The 20,466-nt window shown below is 39.7% G+C and overlaps 1 protein-coding gene and 1 long non-coding RNA gene across 41 annotated transcripts in view; both read left to right on the forward strand.

Moving 5' to 3' along the window:
- The window catches only part of TCF7L2 (transcription factor 7 like 2), a 202,305-nt gene that overhangs the window by 23,196 nt on the left and 158,643 nt on the right, over positions 1–20,466 (forward strand). The window lies entirely within an intron of this gene.
- LOC310763858 lies at positions 1,516–13,195 on the forward strand. Its single transcript, XR_014548855.1, has 2 exons — positions 1,516–9,015; positions 9,185–13,195. It is a non-coding gene; the product is annotated as an uncharacterized lncRNA (long non-coding RNA).

The following is a 20,466-nucleotide window of genomic DNA, read 5'->3' on the forward strand; positions in this document are numbered from 1 at the left end:
GCTGACTGTGTGTGCGTAAATCACATCTCTATGGTATATTTAATCAGTGGAGAAATTTCATGCTCTGTCCTAACATTTAACCAAGTATTTCACAACTTGACACATGGAGCTGTAGGCAGTCCACCAGTGGTGTGGTATGTGGCCTCACTGCTCTATGACCACCCCATCTTCTGGTTTTGTTCTGTCCCAGATATAATAAAAGGAATTTTATTGGGTCTCTGATAGGCTTCCTTATACGGCTGATGGTACAACTTCACACATGGCATTTTACCTGCATGGAAAAATGTGTGTGAGCTGTCATGGGTGATGTACAGCACACTTGACATTTTCCTGCAAATACACAGCTCAGGCAGCTGATGCGTGCAAGGGAGCCAGCTTGGAGGGAGGGCAAGACATGCACAAACAAGAGAAGGAATTCTTATTTCTTTGGTGCATGGTGTTCTCTTCTCACCTTTTTTCGAAGGAGGTTGGGAGGGAGGGAGATCAGAGTAGGTTCTGCTAAGACTTCAAGGAAGAAAGAAGATTTAAATCATGCTGTCCCAGGGAAGAAGATTGAGATTAAGACTGGGATCCACCAGGGAAGGAAAAAAGGATGTTAAAACTGGACTTTGCTAGGGAAAGCAAAATCTTCCCAGCTCATCCTAACTCTTCCCACCTGATTTGTCTTCATGGAAACTGGTTGGGAAATGAGATTTGAGACTGGACTGCGTGGGTGGCCTTCCTGTCGTTCTTCCTGGATGATTTCAGAAACCTGGGTGCCAGATGCCAGTAATAAATTTAAAGAGGGCAGTAGCAACTCAGTTTCTGCAACCTTGTGGAAGGCATGTCTGTGTGTATGCTGCATGGGTGTTTTCTAGCCAGGCTGGCTATAGACCTTCCTCCCACCAGCTGCAGCTTATGATACATTGCACAGCATGCAGCAGAGCAGACTGCCAAAGGCAGTTATTCATATCCATCTAACTGGAAAACCCACACACAAAACAAGTAGAGCAAGTATTCCCATGTCAAATTTGGAAGATTGATCAAAATGTAGCCTAACAATTCTTTACCTAGTTGTCTCACAGGGTCAACTTGCATGAGCTGCTTGACACATAGGAAAGTGTAGGATGAGACATTGTATTCTGGGGCTATGTAGCAAAAGTGATCATTGTCTGAGTAATTAAAGAACAACACTAGTTCCATAAGGCAGAGGAAACAAATTTTGGGTTTTTTTTTTTTTAAAGGTTGCTTGTATTTTTTTTCCCATTTTGGCAACAATGAAGAGACTTTCCCCCCGTTTTGTATGAAATATTTTGCATAAATGGGGATGATTCATCCAGTAGAAGACAAATATGCCCCTCCATCACAGTGGTCTTGACAGCATCCTAGCCTATAAACATTTTTATTGTGTCTACCTGGCTTCAAGAGACTTTATATTCCTATCTTTATCTTAAACTTGCCATTAATTAATCAATCATCCTGGCCCAGAATTCCTGGGTTCATGTTATTTATGTAATCCCCCCCCCCCTTATTTGAATGTGGAAAAATCTCTTCTTTAGTTGTGCCCTGGAAAAGCATGACTTTATTTTATAAGCTCAGTAGTAGTATTTGAGCAGTCTAGTTTGGCTTTCCAGGTTTGGGGGCATATGTTTCCGATAGTGCAAAGAAGGTGGAAACTATGTCTATGAAAGCATTTTTCCATACTCTTGAAAGGAAATGTAAGGCTGCAATCCAATGCACATTAACCTAGGAGTAATACCTATTAAACTCAGTGGGACGTTTGAGTGCACATTCATAGGATTATTTTATACATTTATTTAAAAGAGTTTGAAGAGAATCCTTTAGGTCAAGATTGAGGAACCTGTGTCCCTACAGATACAGTTTGACTCCAAACTCCAACCAGGCCCAGACAGTAGGACCAATGGTGAGCAATGATGGGAGATATAGTCAATTAAAATCTAGAGGCCCACTGGTCCCCATTCTTCCTCTGTAGTCTAGCCTGTCTTTGCTACTGAGCAATGTTATGACTCCTTTTCTCAGAAAACACCACTAAATGCTTTTTCAGAAGAGAAACACTGTGTTTCTTCAGGAAAGAGTGGCATTAGAAATATTTTTATCCTTTACCTCTTCCTTTAAAAAAAAAAAGAAAACCAGCAGGTACCTAGTGTCTCACTAGAGTCATCTTGAAAGCTAGTTTTTTTATTTTAATGTACTTATATAAAATTTCTGTCCTGTCCTACCTCAAGGGCTTAACTTCACAACAGCTCTATGAGGTAAGTTAGACTGAGAGATAGAGAGCTACTGTTCCAGTTAGTCCCTGAATTTCCTGATTGAGAAGACTTGGGATTTGGGTCTTGTTCATAAGTCCAGGACCATAATCATTAAATCACACTGGTTTGGTATTCAGTTTGGCTAATGTAATATATCCTGAAGCGATTTCTGCGTTTGTGAGACATTTGTGGGTACCCTTCTCATGCTACATTTTGCAGGTTTGAGTTTGGTTTTGGAATTATTTTGGTGGATGTATGTTTAAACATGAAAATATTTTATTAATGTATCACCTGTGTTAATGATTTGCCCCATGCAGGGTGCCTTTTTGCAGTAATCTGGGATCCAGCTCACACAGGTTTTCATTTGAACTTTCCCCCAAAATGCCCTGTGGATGCAGACCAATTTTACTGGAAGCGTTTTAGAGTTGTGGCACCTAGGAAAAATTATATAGCATAAAGGAGTGACAGGGTGTTTTTCTCAGAACGAGGGAAAGGATATATTTCTTTAATGCCACCAAATATTTAAATAGATGGATGACATACAGCTGTTTGTCAATAAGTTCCTTTGAGAACCGTCTGCTGAAAAGACAGGACATTTCCTGTGTCAACAGAGCTGAAGTTGTTTCTGCAAGTGTTGTTGATGATTGAAAATGAAGAATTGTAAGCACAATTCATCTTAGCGAACACAGGGTGTGAGTAATGCCGACTGGGGCCAGACATTGACATACGGGCCGTCATCAAACTAATTGTTGTTTGAATTACCTGTTATGATCCGATGACAAATCTCCTTCACTCCTGCCACTGGAGCAGAAAATGTAGCTTGAATTGTCGTGATGTTAGCAAGTGTAAACTGTACTTCAACAAGATGGATAAACCCAATTATGGGGCAGACCTGTAGAGAGAAAATCCATTTAAATCTCGTAATGTTAAGCAGAGCTGTGTTTAATTCATTTGGGCCAATTTGGGAATGATGTATGAGTCTTGGTGAACATTAGTCAAAGGAGGAAACAACATAGGAAAGAGATGCTCTATAAGCTTCAACAGAGTGGCAGGCGAGTGCTGTGCCGTTTCAGTGCCTAATACTAATGACTCTGGAAAGCTGAAATGACAAAAAGATGTACTAACAGCTATTCTGAGAGCACTACTGTGTAAATGAACCCACTGGAGAAACATGGAGGAGAACTGGTTTGTGGTTATTGGTAGGATGTGGGTTCTTATTTTTGCTTAAAACTATTGATTTTCAAATGAAGAAGGAAATATTAATTTATTGTTACAATCTATGGTTACCATAATGCAGTAGATTATGTCAGCCTTTTTTTAAAAAAAGAAGAGCTAGACATGTCGAGAGATCTATCAGTTGGAGAAGACAAACAGAATTCTGAAACAATTCACCATTGTGTTGAATTCTCGTTTTTAGGTAACATGAACATTATTCCTTTCATCACCATAATAAGCACTAAGTTGATGGACTTAAAGATTGCATCCTGATTCTTCCCATTAGTAGTGGGGTGGGTGGGTTGGTTGTAAGCTGTGTTTCACAATAGCAGTCCTGCAGGCTCAGTGTTTGCCAAGCACGGAAAGCAAGATGGTTCTCTGACCTGTAAAGGATGTACTCTAGGCTAGTAAGCATTTTTTGTGATGTGCTTATCTTAGCCTGACCTCATTGTCTAGTATCTTGAGTGAAGGTCCCCAAAAACTCTCGTGGACTGTATTTATTTGTCTTAGTTATCTTTGTTAGCCAGTTGAAAGATATGTTGATTTTTTTCTCCAAGGTTTTATAAGCACAAAAACCAACTGTGGACAGTTAAACTGTGTTGTTACATTAGTATTAATGTCCTTTGCAGCATGTTCCCCTTACTACTGCCTCACTTTCCCCCAACGCATTTGTCACCTTCAGTTTTAGGTAGCATGCCTAGCATTTCATAGGGTTTTCGTATATGGTTCTTTACCAGGCCCAAACTGAAGCAGTTTTTGCAAATCTTTCAAAGATTTCCTAAACTAAGCCCACACGGTTTATTATGCAACATTCTCCTTTGTTTCCAAACAAGTCAATCTTTTCTTGTTTCTTTATTTCCCTTTGTTTGTCATAGTGAGTTTCTTTTAATTAAAGGCATGAATAATCTAGTATGGTTTCATTTGCATTTGTGATTGAGGTCTTGTTCACACTTTGTGAATTACTCCTGGGTCTCCACTCAGGGTTTGCCATTCAGTCTTAACCTGCAGTGTGAGCAGAGGGCAATTGACACTGAAGCCTTCTGATTTTGAATGATGTTATCAGGCATGGAGTGCCATTGTTTTTATTTCCATGTTGATGTTGTACTTATAAAGGATTGTTGACACTTATCAGTTGTGGCTGAACAATATTTCAATCATTGTGCAATTTACACGTCAAGGCCTTTTTTACCTGGCAAGAAATATATTTTAAAAATTAATTGTAACATAACACAGCAACAATAGCCTGCTATGAGGCTAAGTCAACCTATCAATTGATTCTTCTGCTATAGAGCACCACCTTTCAGAAGCTTAATCTTTTGCCATTTGAACTCTGAAAAGCTGATACTTTTTTTTAAAAAAATGCAGCAACTTGGAACTAAAAGTATTGTGCAAAACACTTCTGGGTTTATTTAGCATCACAGACAACAAATCTATTCTCCATTCAAGTAAAGACTTGTAATGAATCCCCATGTTCCCTTATATAATATTTTTGTATCAAGGGTTGTGCGTACATAGCAATTGCACCACAGAAGCACAGAGCTCGGGGCTGACTTCAGCCTGCAAATCATGTTGTGTTGTTATCCCAGGCATTTTTACTCAGAATTGAGTCACGCTGATGAGCTGCTGTCTAGTGAGGGCACTCGGGATTACAGTTGTAGCATCTAAAACATTTTTCCCCATGTCCATTTGCTCCAGGTCTTAGCAACCTTCTTTTGAGTGCTGATGCAGCAGTACCCACAAGCTAACGTAGCACAATCATTAGATTTTGGTTGCATCTATAAGCATTGGATAAAAGTTGTGAGTTTTTCCTCTTGCAGCGGTTGGAAACCTGCTGCCTAGTCAACCATAGACACTCTGATGTTTGGCAACGTAAATTGCCACTATTTCTGTCTCCAGACCACCAGCCCCCTGACTTCTCAGTGGGACTTTTAGCTAACTGTTTACCTTCATACTCCAATTACTCTGGTTTCCAAATATGTATAAATCTACAGCTTTGGGGAATAACCAAAGTCAGAATTGATGATGGAAACTTGGGTTGCTCAAAATATTGATTTAAAACAAGGATTTGAACTGGTTTATCTTTTAAAGGATTCTAGAAATGTGTTGTTTAGACTCGCTTAAAAATGCCCTCCTAAAAGTAAATGGCACTTTAGCCCATAACCCATTTTGAAGGTTTACTAACCCTCAGTCTGTTGACAATACAGTCTATTTATGTTGTCATTTTTCCTCAAGAGCTACACACAGAATTATTATTTAAGAATCTGCAAGTGAGTCAAATTAGTGGTATTGCTTTTCAGCAAACCACATGCAAAATGTATATGGTTTTGATTTCTGCTTTAGTGGTTCACTTATCATTCTCATTTACAGAGTGGCTTTTTATCTCTGTGTTTTGTGTTTTTTCAAAGCTAGTTTTCACTGCAGTTCATCACTCGTGGTTTTTACTTGCAACACACCTACAGAGTATATCTAAGACTATGTTTTAATATGTCTTACATACATATTTTAGATTAGCTGTAACATTATAATTTTCTTATTCTCTTTCATGGGCCCTCCTAGTGAGGTTGGACTCCAACTTCCAGCCACAAAGGCCAAAAGTCAGGGATTATGGGAGTTGTAGTTCAGTAACACCTGGACAGCCAAGGTTCACAATCCCCATTTGATTTGTTCATTTAGCTCTTCATCAACAGCATGTGAAAGCTGTTGCAAGTGAAGCTGTTGTGCAGAAATGACTACCTCAATCTATTATGAAAACATTTGCAATAGTATGCATAGTTACAAAACACTTTAAAATTATGAATTGTTTGGACCCAGTCCACACATTTAGGGGAAATTGTTTATTTCTGATGTTGCATACGGCATGATTTTGCACCTCTTTGGTTTCAGTGACAAAAAATTTAATTGATATGAATTGAGGCTTTAGCCTCAGTGTCAACAGATGTAATATATCCAGCAATACCAGCTAGCCCTTACAACAAGGTGGAGAAACTGAAAATCTTCCTATTGCCCTGCCTAAAGTGTTAAATTATGTTAATAGGTACCATAGCATTTAGGAGTTCATCTTGCACTGATGTGGCCTGGTGTGTGGATCACATTAAACCAGGCATGGCCAAACTTGGCCTTCCAGATGTTTTGGGACTACAACTCCCATCATCCCTAGCTAACAGGACCAGTGGTCAGGCATGATGGGAATTGTAGTCCCAAAACACCTGGAGATTAAACTATAGTGCTTTTTATTATCAAGAACTATGGTTGAATGTGAACACACAATGTGCTGGTGCACCTGCTGAAAAGTTCTTGCTCCACTTCTGCCCTGTTCTTGGTACTGCTGCTCTGATGGAAAACATAGCATGTTGTGATGTCTAAGCCTGGCCTCATGGTTGGTACCTGGATTATAGTTCATGATTTGCTTGGGGGAAGTTTCTCTGACCACCACTTGAGTATAAAGGCTGGAGCCTGAGTCAATGATGTAGATAGAGCTGGTGCATACATGAGACCCATAAAGAGCTAATAGCAATGTAAAGAACAAAATGAGACCGAGGAATTGATATAGCATTTGTCTCTACCTGGTCTTCTCTAGGGTCATTGCTTGCAGCTAGGTGTTCTGCTTCCTCCCAGGTAGACCCTTCAGAGCAGATGCTTCCTCCCAAATTAGATCCCTGCTGGTAGAACTGTCTGGCAGCTAAAGGGGCATCCCTTCTGCAACTATGGCGTTTCTGTCTAGTCTGCTGCCACCTTTACTCACACAGCTCAAGGGATAATGGGGAAGAATAAGGAATCAAGACAGTGCTTGGAATGGGGTCATTGGGTGACTCAGGCAAGGCATTGTTGAAATGAGTCTCTTCAGACTGCTTTTAAGACTGGAATGTTGTCCTACATGGGCCTCCAGCCACTTCTCCCAAAGAGGGCTCTTGCATCTAAATAAAAATGCTTAGGATTGCTTTGCACACATATTTTAGAAATGTGATGGTAGAATTCATAGTTCCATGCCCATTATCTCTCCCCCCCCCATCCTGCTATTTAAGTCAACCCTTTTCCTCTTTGCCTCCCTAGGGAGAATGTCATGCTAGAAAGGCATTATTTCAACTATGTCTCTTTAATTTCTTCAGATCCCAGCACCATTGTTGTTTTAATTAAACCTAAAGCTATAAAAGTGCTGATGAGCTTTGCTAGACACTAATCATGTTTACTCTTTGCTGTTCAGCCGCCATATGCAACAGTAAAAATCATCCTCTTAAATCATCTCTACTTGTGTACTTTTGCTCTTAATCGTGAGCCCCCTCTCTCTCTAAAACATTTGCCCTTCATGCATTTTATAGTGTTATTCAACATTTTGGTTCTTTTAAAAGTTTTAGATAATATCTTTTTCCATGAAATGAAAGCAGCATCTAATCTAATTCTCCCTCCCCCTTCAAATAATGGTCAGCTTATGCTTTTGGTATTGGCTGGTGTGATCCATGTGGCCAATATTTGGTTAACAAGAGCTGGGAGGGAAAAGGGCATAACATATGACCTAATTTATCTTCCTGGGGTGCTGGGACAAAAGGTTCCAGAGAGGAAGGATCTTGGAATTCTCCAGCTCATTGATAGGCATGAAATTAGTGGCAGTCAGATGAGGAATCTGTTGCCAGTTGCGCTATTTTGTTCCATGTCAGCTTCTTTTATGTACAAGAAATTCCTGTCACGGAAGACTTTATTTCCATTTTACAGCCTTCAGCCTACTTGTTAGAATGTTAGACTTTGGCCTTTCAGGGCTAGAAGGTTTCCTTCATTAACTGCAGGAGCATGTTTTTATAGGCTCAATAAACATCTGAAAATTATCTGTCCCAATTAATAAGTATGTGATACCCATCCCACTTGTCTGGTTTGCTTATAGAAGTTGATTAAAATAATACTGCCATGCCATTATTGCCGAGAAATCTTGTGCTCTTTTTATATACAACCAAGTTATGAGTTTTCAAAGCCATCTGTATGAAAAGATACGCAAAACACTTTGCACTGTTATCGCTTCATCTGCTTGTCTTTCGTTTTCACATTCTGCACACTTATTGCAAGTCCTTCGGACGGCTCCATTTTAACAAATAAATAAAGGACCCCCCCCCCCGGTGATTGAATTTCACATTTGGGCCTAGGCCAGTTTCTGAGCTTTGGTTTAGAATGTTAAAGTATTTTATGACTATTGAGTAGTTAGAAATTCTACACTTCTCCCATGTGGAAGGCCACAGTTCTTTGCCCTCCTGAAAGAAGAAAAACTGGATGTGTTAGTGCCATGGGTGGCTTGAGAAGTGCAATTCAGGCTCCCGTGTCAGTTCTCAGTGGCAGTGGATTGCACCTAAGTGTGCCTGGAGGAGTAGACTAAGCAATGAGGAAGGTTTGCAGCTCAGTTGCAGAGCATATGCTTTGCATGCAGAAGGTCCCTGATTCATTCTCAAGCATCTACATGTAGGGCTGGGAGAGAACCCTGTCTTGAAACCTTGGAGAGCTTCTGCCAGTCAGTTCAGACAATGCTGACCTAGATGAAGTGAAGCTTACCTGTATAGGGAGGTTTTTTAAGGTTTAATGTTTTATTATGTTTTTATATATGCTGGAAGCTGCCCAAAGTGGATGGGGCAACCCAGTCAGATGAACGGGGTACACGTGTATTATTATTATTATTATTATTATTATTATTATTATTATTATTTATTAACTTCCTATGTTCCTATACAAAATAACATTATTAGGAACCCTAAATAAATACTAGGACTACTAAGCCTTCTAAGAACTTACTGTGGCCCTTAGGAACTCTACTCAAGACTCCTCAGACGGTTCTTGTATAACAGAAGAAACATTGTAGGAATGTGATTTCCATTCTAAGACAAATAATTGGGCCTCTTGTAATCTACTCACAGTCATCATTGTCTGCATACTGGCAAATGTGGAAGCTTTCCTGTTTATGGTGGACTGCAGTAGAGGGTCAAAGCATAAAGCAGGGGTCAGCAACCTTTTTCAGCCGTGGGCCGGTCTACCGTCCCTCAGAACATGTGGTGGGCCGGACTGTATTTTGAAAATATATATGAATGAATTCCTGTGCCCCACAGATAACCCAGAGATGCATTTTTAAATAAAAGCACACATTCTACACATGTAGAAACACCAGGCAGGCCCCACAAATAACCCAGAGATGCATCTTAAATAAAAGGACACATTCTACTCATGTAAAAACATGCTGATTCCCAGGCCTTAGGTTGCCTACCCCTGGCATACAGCTTGTAGGTGTAATAGGCATTTTGGAATGTGGGGCAAAACCAGATAGGCAGGTGTTTGCGGAAAACCCAAATTGTGCTGCTGTTCCGATTCAGCTTTAAACAGTGGGTTTATGTGGGGGAAGCCCTAAAGGGGGCGGGAGCACTTGGACATGGCACTTTAAAATGCAGACCTGTACCTAGAAAGCACAGGGCCAAAGGTAATATGTATGAGCCCTGAGTTTCTTGCCTATTGAGAAACATCTTCATACTCATGGGGGCTGAACCTTGTTTTGTTTAAAATGAGATTAAGGGGGTGGGGAAGCTGTGGCCCATCAGATGTTGTTGGACTGTGTTGTATTCTGTGCTGTGTCAGTGGAAGTTCCTCTCCACCCCAGCCCCTCAAAGAAAGCCATAGCCCTGCTCTGGAGAGTCAGTTTTCTTTTACCTTTAAAGGTTGTGATTGTTTTGAGGTAGCCCATATCTTGTTTGACTCTGCAATCTCTTCCCCTCCTTTTTATTCACAACTTGAGGAAGTGTAAATTAAAACACGGCACAATTCTTTAAGAAGCTTTTGTTTGTCTTTCCTTGTGTTACAGAGGCTTACTGTTAAAAGAACCCAGTTGTAACTTGAGAAACTGAAAAGCATTCTTAATCAATGGACTCTTAACTCTGAAGACTTGAGTAACATGTATTTATTGTTTAGTCAGATAAATAATTGATTAGGTTGGGATGACAGCTTTTGTCCATTATTTATTACATATTTTTTTTTTACCCCACTTCCCAGCTGCACAAGGACCACAGGCTGCTTACAACAGGCTAAAATAGAGTACATACCTGTATAATAAATATGGTAACATTAAATCAAAGCACAGGATAAAACAATAGTGTGAAAGGCAGGAAAGAGACCCATCTGCTAAAATAAATTAGGGTATTAGATCCTTCCTAAAATGTTCTTATTCTGTCTCCTAAGTGCAGGGAGTGAGGGAGTCAGTTGAGTATCTCTTGAGATGGTCTTCCATGCTTTACACAACAGAAGTACAGTACAGAGGTATAGTTAGCAGGGAGTATCTTGCTAAGAGGTGGAATGTATGGGAGGAATATTTTGTGGGAGCTTGCTACCATTATTTTAACTCTGGCCCCGTAATGTATTGGTAGCTAATGAAGTTGTTTGAGGGGAGGAGTTATATGTCCTCTATGTTTAATACCAGTCAGCCACCTTGACACAGCATTCTGGACGAGTTTAGCTCCACATGGATTGGATTGCAGTGCTTCATTTTATCAAAACATCTCTATATTAACAATTGTTTTTAGATCCAGATTTCCCAGGTGCTGTGCTGCACAGCCGTTGTACCAACCCAAACCTGGAGCAAGTACCTTCTAGGCTGTAGCTGCTTTCAGCAAAGCAGAACCCAGGAGTGGCCCAATCTTCATCCTTCAGGATGATTTTAATCCCTTTATCTAGAACTGGATGACAATATGGCCACCACTACCCATGACTAAATCATATTTCACTTGAGCTTCTGTTTATTGCATCCTGTCAGCCCATTATTGATTCCAAGAACCAGTTCAAGGAGTCTACCACTTCACTGGAATTCAAAGAAAAGAAGAGATATCTACTAGCAGTTGTTCTTAACTGTGCATTTTATGGAGGCCCCATAAAACTACTATATGCATCTAAACGGGACAGAGTAGAGGTAGGAAGCAGGTGGGGCCATCTTCAGCCTGGAGAATATGATTAGTAGGGAAACTGACACCACCTTTGTCCCTATTATTCATCTTTTATGATCCCTTTTATGGGCCTTCCAAGCTCTGTTTGTCCATGGAGCTTTTTGGGCAGTATGGAAATGTTGCAAATAAATGCCAACTGTTGCTAAATATGAAGGGTGAAATAAGGATTTTGTCTGACAAATATGTCAAAGATAGACTATGCTCTACTTGAGCAATTGAATTTGATTTTACTAACTGTGGCCGTGCAGTGACTGGTTTGACTGCTACAATGATAGAGGCTTTATAGAGCTGGGCAGTAAGAACGACCAATCCCTTATTTACATAGGACCCAGCTACCAATTCAGATCTACTTAATGTTGACAGGGGAAAAAAAGTATCTCCTTACATGTATAAACACAAAAAATATATCGCCTCAAATGGAAATGAAGCAAACTAACCCCCAGCGTAGCCTGTTTAGATGTTGACATATTTTGTGTGTGAAGAAGGGAACTCAGTGACACAATTTTTTTCAGTGAACTGTAAATCAAGGTCATAGAAACTCTTGGCTATCGAGTTGTAACTATTGAGGCTGTTAAGTTCTTTTTCAATACTTCCCCCTCCCCTTTACATACACATGGTTGTATAATTATTATTACAGCGCTCAGTTTCTGCTGGCTTTCTTCCAGTAACAACATCCCTGTCTTTTTTCATCACTGAGCAAAAGCAATCTGAAGGCTCCATAATTCCTTAAATTGGATTTTAATTCTGATCCCTTTACATTCTGTAAACAGAGTGTTTTATGAAACCTCATTGCTTTATGAATAACAAACCAATGATAGTTCTTTTTTTCTTTATTTTTAAAGTGCAAATATATGTTCATGAAAGGTGCACTTGTTTTCTGAGTTGTGAGCCTGGTGGCCAGTGCAACTGAGATAGTCAGAACATGCTTTCCCCTTCAGATGGTTGATCCGACAGATAATTCTATGACCACGGAAGAAGGAGGGCAATACATGTGTGCGGGAAAGGTGATGTGCAAATCAGCCCCTCAGTGCTCCACTCTGAAATCATGGGCTATGAGTTTTAAGCATGCTTGAACATTTGGCGGGGCTGAATGTATCATAGCCTGGAAATAAAGTGTGGAGGAAGAAAGACCAATGAGAAGAGAATATTTTATCTCACTGGTGTACTAGTGCATTTGCTTTGCATCCTCTGCTTCCTCCACACCAGCTCATAATGTTTTTTTTTAAAAAAAATAAACAGAAACAAACAATTTCCTTTTAATACTTAGTGCTCTGCAAACAAGGCAATGGGCCTTTGATGTTATGTTTATCTCTTGCTACAGGGGATAGAGACTGAAGACTAGAGTGATTTCCTCTCTTGAGATTATAACCTAAGATTTAAACATAAATTAACCCTGAAAACACACCGTTTGCACAACTGGACCTGTAACAGTCGTTTGGGTGGAGCATAGGGGAAGTATTCAACTAAATAATGGGGCAAGTGGAATAATATCTGCTTGTGTAACAGGACTTCCCCTATCTCACTTTCCCTGCATGTGTCCTGTGTCATTCCCAAATTTGCTACAGAGAGTTGGGGAAACCACCCCTCACAAAAAACATATTTGGACAGCTCACAGAGGGGAAGGAGGACATCCATTTGTGCAAGTGGAAGTCACTGAATGCAACCCCTGCTTGCTTTTTTTAAAAGGTAATTGTAACGCAATTAATTGTGGCATATAGGGATATCCTGTGTTCAGATTTAAAGGTTTATATATTTAGGATTGGGACAAAAATAAGAAAATTCTCACTATGAATGTATTGGTGTGAGAGCTAATTTTCTGACATACATACATATATCCATACATGGTAAAAAAGAAAGAAAATAAGTAGGTGTAAGATTACAATACTAAATGAAAAGACTTTTTTCACATACTGAAGAAGAGTAACCAGATGGAAAGTAATGGTAGACCTACTTAGAAACATGAATACGTGGGATGTCTTCACTGTGAAGAAATCTACTCCCCTGCAGTAAAGTTTGTTATAAAGAGCAAAATGCTTAGGATTCCTGCATTACAGGGGGTTAGACTAGATGACCCTTGTAGTCTTTTCCAACTCTACAATTCTGTGATTCTATTGACCATTGAGAGATAATGTAAGCAGCAGAAAATCAAAAGATTAAGCGCTTTTATCTTGGCACTTAAAAAATAAAGGGAGACACTGATTGTTTATGACCACTGAGTGCTAGTTTACTTTTATGGAAAATTCCCAGATACTCCTATTTATTAGAATGCATTTGCCAGTTTTGCAGAATCATAGAGTAGAAGGGGGTTGTTTGTTATTTGGAGGACCAGGAGTGGGAGTGTAGCTGTAACCTATGCAGATAAACTTGTTGCTGGTAAATATCAAGAGGGCTGAAAGGAATGTGACAGAACCAGCTAGCATTTCTTGGGTGTACTCTGAGAAACGTAGTGGGTGAGACATATTTCATTGTGATTGCTGTCACCATCATGGAGTCCACATGAAAGATGAAGAAACAGTGCTTGAAAACTTTGGTAAACGATTGTTTTCTAGGAAGTATCTACTTCAGTTATGCAAATTTAAATACCTTTTTGTACTTGCTTATAAATATTTAGGTATGCTTTTTAATTTGGATTTTCAGCCTATGCAGCCTTGATGTCTTAAGGCAGGTCTTGCTTGTTGGCATTATCAAATTTTGATTTGAGTGTTGCAAAATATAAGTTAGAAAACTGAAGTGCACAATTTGAGTTAGAATTACCTCCGTAATGACTTGAACCCTAGGCATTACTTTCAAATCCAGCATAATAATCACAGATGTAAGGATATAATTAAAAATGTTCAGATAAATGGAGGCTTTTGCAAGACTCCAAAGTATGAGAATACCTAAGCCTGAGAATGCATGTATTAAGTGTCCTTGTGTTGGTACGCTAGAACAATCCGAGGGCTGCATTCTGTTATAGGCACCCTTCCAATGGCTGCTTGTCATTACTGGGTGTGGCCAGAGGCAAAGTGGGAGGAGCAATGGATGTGACTTTTACCTTTCTGCAGTAGAGAATGTTCTAGCCATGCAACATACACCTTCCCAGTCAGGCAAGCGAGATGTATCATCACACTTCAACAATATGTTCCAGCTAGGCAAAAACACTCAAGGAGCATGTGGAGAAAAAAAAGCCAGTGAAGGGTGTGGGCTGGGAGAATACCAAGGGCCAGGAAAAGAGGCCTGGAGTTCCACATTTGGATCCTGAGCCTGAGATTCCACACTCCTGATATAAAATATGCTATTTTCTGAAGAATTTCATTTTGCCTACTTGCTTGTATGTAGAGCACCATCACTGTGCTTTCGGTGGCACAAGAAGACATACCTGCAGCAATGTTAGGGGGAAGGACCACAGCTCAGCAGTAGAACATCTGCTTTGAATGCAAAAGGTCCCGGGTTCAGCCCCTGGTGTCCCCAGGAGGGTTGGGTGGGAGAAACCCCTGTCTGAAACCCCGGGGAGCTTCTGCCAGTCAGCACTGAGCCAGCTGGACCAATGGTCTGCTTCAGTTCAGTGTAGCTTCCTGTGTTCCTAATGGGATGGGGAGAGGAAAGAGAAGATGAGGTAAACAGGAAAAGGATGTGCTATTTCAGCTGCAGGTACCTGGCCTTAGTTCCAGTAGGGCATGGGGAAACCAATCCAGTGATTTAAAACATTCTGATTGAAAGGAAATATGAGAAGCCTGCATATTATGATTCTTAAGGGGAAAATGTCCTATAAAATGTGGTTTCCATTTCTCCTCCGCACACCCAAGTTCCCTCGTAGCCATCACACTTGAACTTTCTGGTTAGTTCCTAAAGGAATTAACAGGTTGCCAAGTTAGCTGCAATCTGAATGTTTTCCTGCACCTATTTAGGTGTCATGGCTTCTCCAGTGCAAAGCATCTTAGGAGGGGGAAATCTGAAGAAGAAACAGGAGGGAAGGAAGTGTTTTAAGCTTCCCTTGACTACTTACTTTCCACAGATTCCGGACATATATCCCACCTGACTTGAACCCTCGTCCTCCTGTTCTGGTCCCATGTTTACCAACAGGATCTGGAATGCTGGGGTGGGGGGAGTTGGGTTTGGGGGGAGTTTTAAGAGAAAGTTGCTGGTATGGGAGGTGTTAGACTTTCCTCCTGTTACTTTTCTAATGCTACTCTGCCCTTTCCAAGGCCACTAGACAACAGAGAAGTGTGTACAACTGCAATGTGTAATGTGCAGCTTGCCCCTTTCAGTGATGATGTCAGCTGCTGCTCTTAGGTACGAGGGGGTGGATTTCTCATGCTTTATCTTATAAATCCTAAATTAACAGCTGGTTTGGTAAGAGTTCTTTGGGATCTGACTAAGGGATTATGGCCATTCTCAAGTGAGTCAATCTAGTTTAATTTATTTCAAATCTATAAAAAAAAAATCAATCCAAGCTCTTTTGAAAGTAAAACTGTAATCAGCCTGCGTACTTAGATGTCAGTGTAGTTGTTCTTTTTTGCTTCCCTGACGAGAAAGGAAAAATTCCAGGCTGCAGCTATGAAGAATATATTTTAGTAAATATATTGCTTTGTTTCTTTCACGCACCACTAGCAGTTTTTGTAGTTTCTTTCAAAGCTTGCTTGCGTTTTGCGAACAGTTAAAATCTTCATATACCTGTAAACATATACCTGCTTTTTGAAAACCTGAACTTGAAATTGTACTTGAATGGGAAACTGGTGCTTTAGTGTTGTTTAGTGTTGTTGTTTTTGGAAAAACAAACAAAAAGAAATGTGCTAAATGGTTTGGATCTTCTACAGTTGACCTATAGTGTGGATATGACACTTCTCTTCCTTTCAGTACTTAACATTTACTTTCAGTTAGTTTGGATTGGCATAATAAAGGACAATAATTCTAGGCTTCTTAAACTAAGCCAAGAATAAGTGAGTGAATAATAAATATGATGATGAAGCAAGTCAGGATCTTTATGCTGAAGCCAGCACATAATAATGGAAGGAGAGGGGGAGAGAGAGGGCACTTCACTGGGTCCTGATGCTCCTTCCCAGCTTCATAAAGATGACTAATCTTCACATATTCCATCAAAAAGGTTGCTGCACGGTGTTGTAAATGCGTGTTTAACCTTCCACCACCATCACTAAATGTGCACTCGTGAACTCAGAGATATTCCTTTTTTAAAAATAATCTTTTAATTTGATTTTCAAAGATAAAGAAAGAAAAAGCGAAAGAAAATAAACATACATAAAAAACCATACAATATTCACATATTGAAATTACTCTGAATCTCCTGACTTCCCCCCATCCCCTCCCTGGGTCCTTTTGATTCTGTTTTCAACTGCATATCAATATTTCTCCAATTTTTCATCTTCCTAAGTTATCTATACATCCTGTTACATTACAAGTGTGTTTAAAATCCTACTAATGTTTTGACCTGTTTACAATGATTTTATATATACATTATAAACATTCCCCATTCTTTTTTTAAAATTCTTGTCTTCTTGATTCCTTAGAACTCATAGATATTCCAATCCACTTTGGATTGGTCAGATCTGAACAGGCGGGGATTGTGACACAATCATTAAGTTGTCTCCACTTCTCTAAAAGCTACCCCTCTTTCAGTAAAATTAACAGATTAAGCTAGTGAGGTCCATATGGTGAGTATGTTTTCAAAACAAAACAAAGGCTGCTTAATTAGCAACAACAACAACAGCAACAAAAAATTAAAAAAAATAAATAAATTGAGAGGAATGTGAACAGCATAGGAAGGAAAGATATGTAGGTTTATTTTGAAAAATGAGGCTGTGAATCAAGAAGTGACATTGCTTCCAGCGCACTTTAAAGAGCTCAGTTGCCACTGTAACTTAACCCCAGGGCATGGAGGGATGTTCTAGATTTTGTGAAGCTTGGGATCCAGTCTCCAGATGCACTGGCAGGGAAATTCAGAGCTTTGTTACATACACAAATGAAGGCTAGTGCACATGTAAAAGAGCCAAACGTTTAACTTGATTAAGAAATTGGAAGTGTACTGCAAGATCATGGGCTCCTCACTCACAGGCCTGCAGTAAAACGATTCACTCGCACTGATGTGAACGTGTTAACGGTTCATCTAAAAATGGAATTTCAGGACAGTATTCAAAGAAATTAAAATTACAAGTATATTATTAAACCAATTTAGGTCTGTATATTGAGGTCATGCATGTAAAATGTTCATTTGCACTGCATAACTTGATTCCTGGCACATAGAACACATATTACAGTACATGTCGGTAGCAGAGCTAATGATGGGATGACCTTCTTTGCTTCCCTATCTCTCAAAAAGCATCCTACATAAAAAGAGGATTTTTAGCTAGTTAAACAGTGGACAAATCTCATATCAGGAAGGAGGAGTAAGATCTTAGTAGCTGGCTTGACCTGAAAGCTTATATCAATAATTACCTCATTGCTTGCTCCTGGCTGTTCTGACAATATCTGCCTGTAGAAAGGGAACTGGAAAAGATGACCTTCTATCCCTTATAACCCTACAATTCTGTGGTTTTGTGATGTTATATTATGAGACCTTCTGAGCACATTGCAGCATGGCATGAATGATTCATCCTGTTATTTGGGTGGTATGCCATTCCAAGTTCCATAGTGGAATATAGCCAATTCACAAAATTAGAGCATACAAGATCTGTCATGCTACAGCTCCCACTAATTAACATTCATGTTTTGCCAACATTGTCCTAGGTGCTGCACGTGACAGGTTGCGTTGAACTTAGTGTGCACCCCATCTGTGGTTGGCAGTGTAAATTTCCAAAACCATGTACAATACATGAACTGACTTTTCAGTGGAGAGTCTCCTGTAACTAATTTCTAGCTTCTAACAATCAACTTGGAAGCCATAAGATTTTTATCACTTGGTTGTTTTAGGTATATTGCCTACCAGATATCCTCTGCTGGAAAATGCCAGGTGTGCTCCTGTTGTAATAAAGATGAATCTGAATTGGATGTGCCTAGCAGTTCGAAAGCACGTCAAAGTGCAAGTAGATAAATAGGTACCGCTCCGGCGGGAAGGTAAACGGCGTTTCCGTGTGCTGCTCTGGTTCGCCAGAAGCGGCTTAGTCATGCTGGTCACATGACCTGGAAGCTGTACGGCGGCTCCCTCGGCCAATAAAGCGAGATGAGCACCGCAACCCCAGAGTCGGCCACTACTGGACCTAATGGTCAGGGGTCCCTTTACCTTTACCTTTAAGTAAGAAAGTCCTCACTTGAAAATATATTAACTTCCAGTAACCTCCACATCTAGAGTTTGGTTGATCACTCCCGATTTTTATCACTCCTTTTAGTATCTTGTCTTAATGTCTGACCAGAACAAAGAGATTAGGAAGTTTCCTGTTGATTAGAATATCTTAAAGCCAAAAAGCAACAAATAGAGATTGGTGTTATACAATTACCAACTTATTTACAGTAGTAGAGAGAGAAATTCTCCAGAAACCTAATTGTCTTTCTTTTTGTGTTAGATCAGTCAGTATAAAGAAATCCTGGTAGACCTTTCCCCTGCTTTCTGACTCATTTCTTTCATATGGAAAGGTTGTTTATGCACCTTTTCACAAAGGATTATCTCTTAAGAAAGCTTGTGCTTTTCCCTGAGTGTTCACACATTTTATATGCTAAGACTTAGAACCAGTCAGAAGAAGCTACTGACATGTTGTTGACAAAACAAATAATAGGGTGAGTACATTTTTACTATCAGTGATTTGTTAAGCTGCCACTTTGAATATCCCAGGAAGTAGCTACTCACGTAAAACAATAGTTTCATTGGAAAATGTTTTGCGTAGTTTCCAATTAACAGTATCAATTAGTTTTCGTGATTTGGTGTTACTTGCCTTGAAATAGACGCTTTCGCTTGAAATCCCAGAAGTTTTGTGCCAGACACAATGTAGTTCTCTCATGGATAGATCATCTTTTTTATTCTGATTCCTGTACATGTGACAGAGGTTCGTAAGGAACATGTCACTGTATCTACCCGCTTCCCTGCTGCCTAACCACCATCTTCTATATCTTCCCTTTCCAGTGCTGAAGTTGTCCCTTTTAAAAGCAAGCACTCTAAGGAGGTCTCCTACCTTTGATGCTGATGTGTACTCGAACCTTTAATAATTATTTTTTCTCCCTATTACTTTTACCTGGGCTAAAAAGGAGAAGGAATATCCAAGAGTAAATGCTAATAATTGTACATATAATGTAATGGAAGCAGTTCATTTACATGCTTATGCAAGCTTCTTCATCTCAGTACTTGAATGTACCACTACACTTGCATTTAGGTTTGTGTTTTTTTTGCTGTGCTTTGATGAAGGTAGGCCACATTATAAATAAGCTGGTTGCCATGGTGAAAATCAGAGTCCTTGTCTGTTGTGTATAACCTTTCCTATCTTTCTGGACACTATAGAGACAGTGTATGGGTGATATAATACATATTAAAGTATGTGTGTATGCTTAGTGGTAGCTGGATAGATAATGTGTCCAGTGTAGAGGAGTTGAACAGAATCTCATTTATATTGGGTGATATTTGGACATAGGTGGCAAATTCAACACTCCACTCATCTTTGATTTAAGATGCCTTAAAACTGGGAAATATTTTTGGGGCCTTGTCTTGAAAAATTATTGAACAGTCCCAGATCATTGATTATGAAACTGCAAGGTCAATGCATCCTAATATAAAGAGTTAGGCTGGTGCAACAGGCTCTGCCTAGCCAGCTACGAAGCCTGTTGGAAACAGTTGACTCACATGTTTATCATGCAACAGTCTCCAGATTCCAAGGACTTGGAAGTTTATTTTAGTCTCAATGACTCTGATAGCTGAGGAAGGCTCTTCACTGTACTTTGCAAGACACTCTGCTCATTAAGCTATTAAGGCCATTGTTCTCTGCATCACTGTTTATTTTATTTGGCTGATAAGTGTAATAAGAGGACAAGAGAAACTAGATAATTTGAAATTGGAATAACGGCAGTATGAATCAGCAAGCACTGTCTCTTTCCATCTAGTAGTATAGGAAATTCTTTGTACCCCTTAATATTTC

This window comes from Podarcis filfolensis (genome assembly GCF_964270895.1).
Source record: "Podarcis filfolensis genome assembly, chromosome: 5".
NCBI lineage: Eukaryota > Metazoa > Chordata > Lepidosauria > Squamata > Lacertidae > Podarcis > Podarcis filfolensis.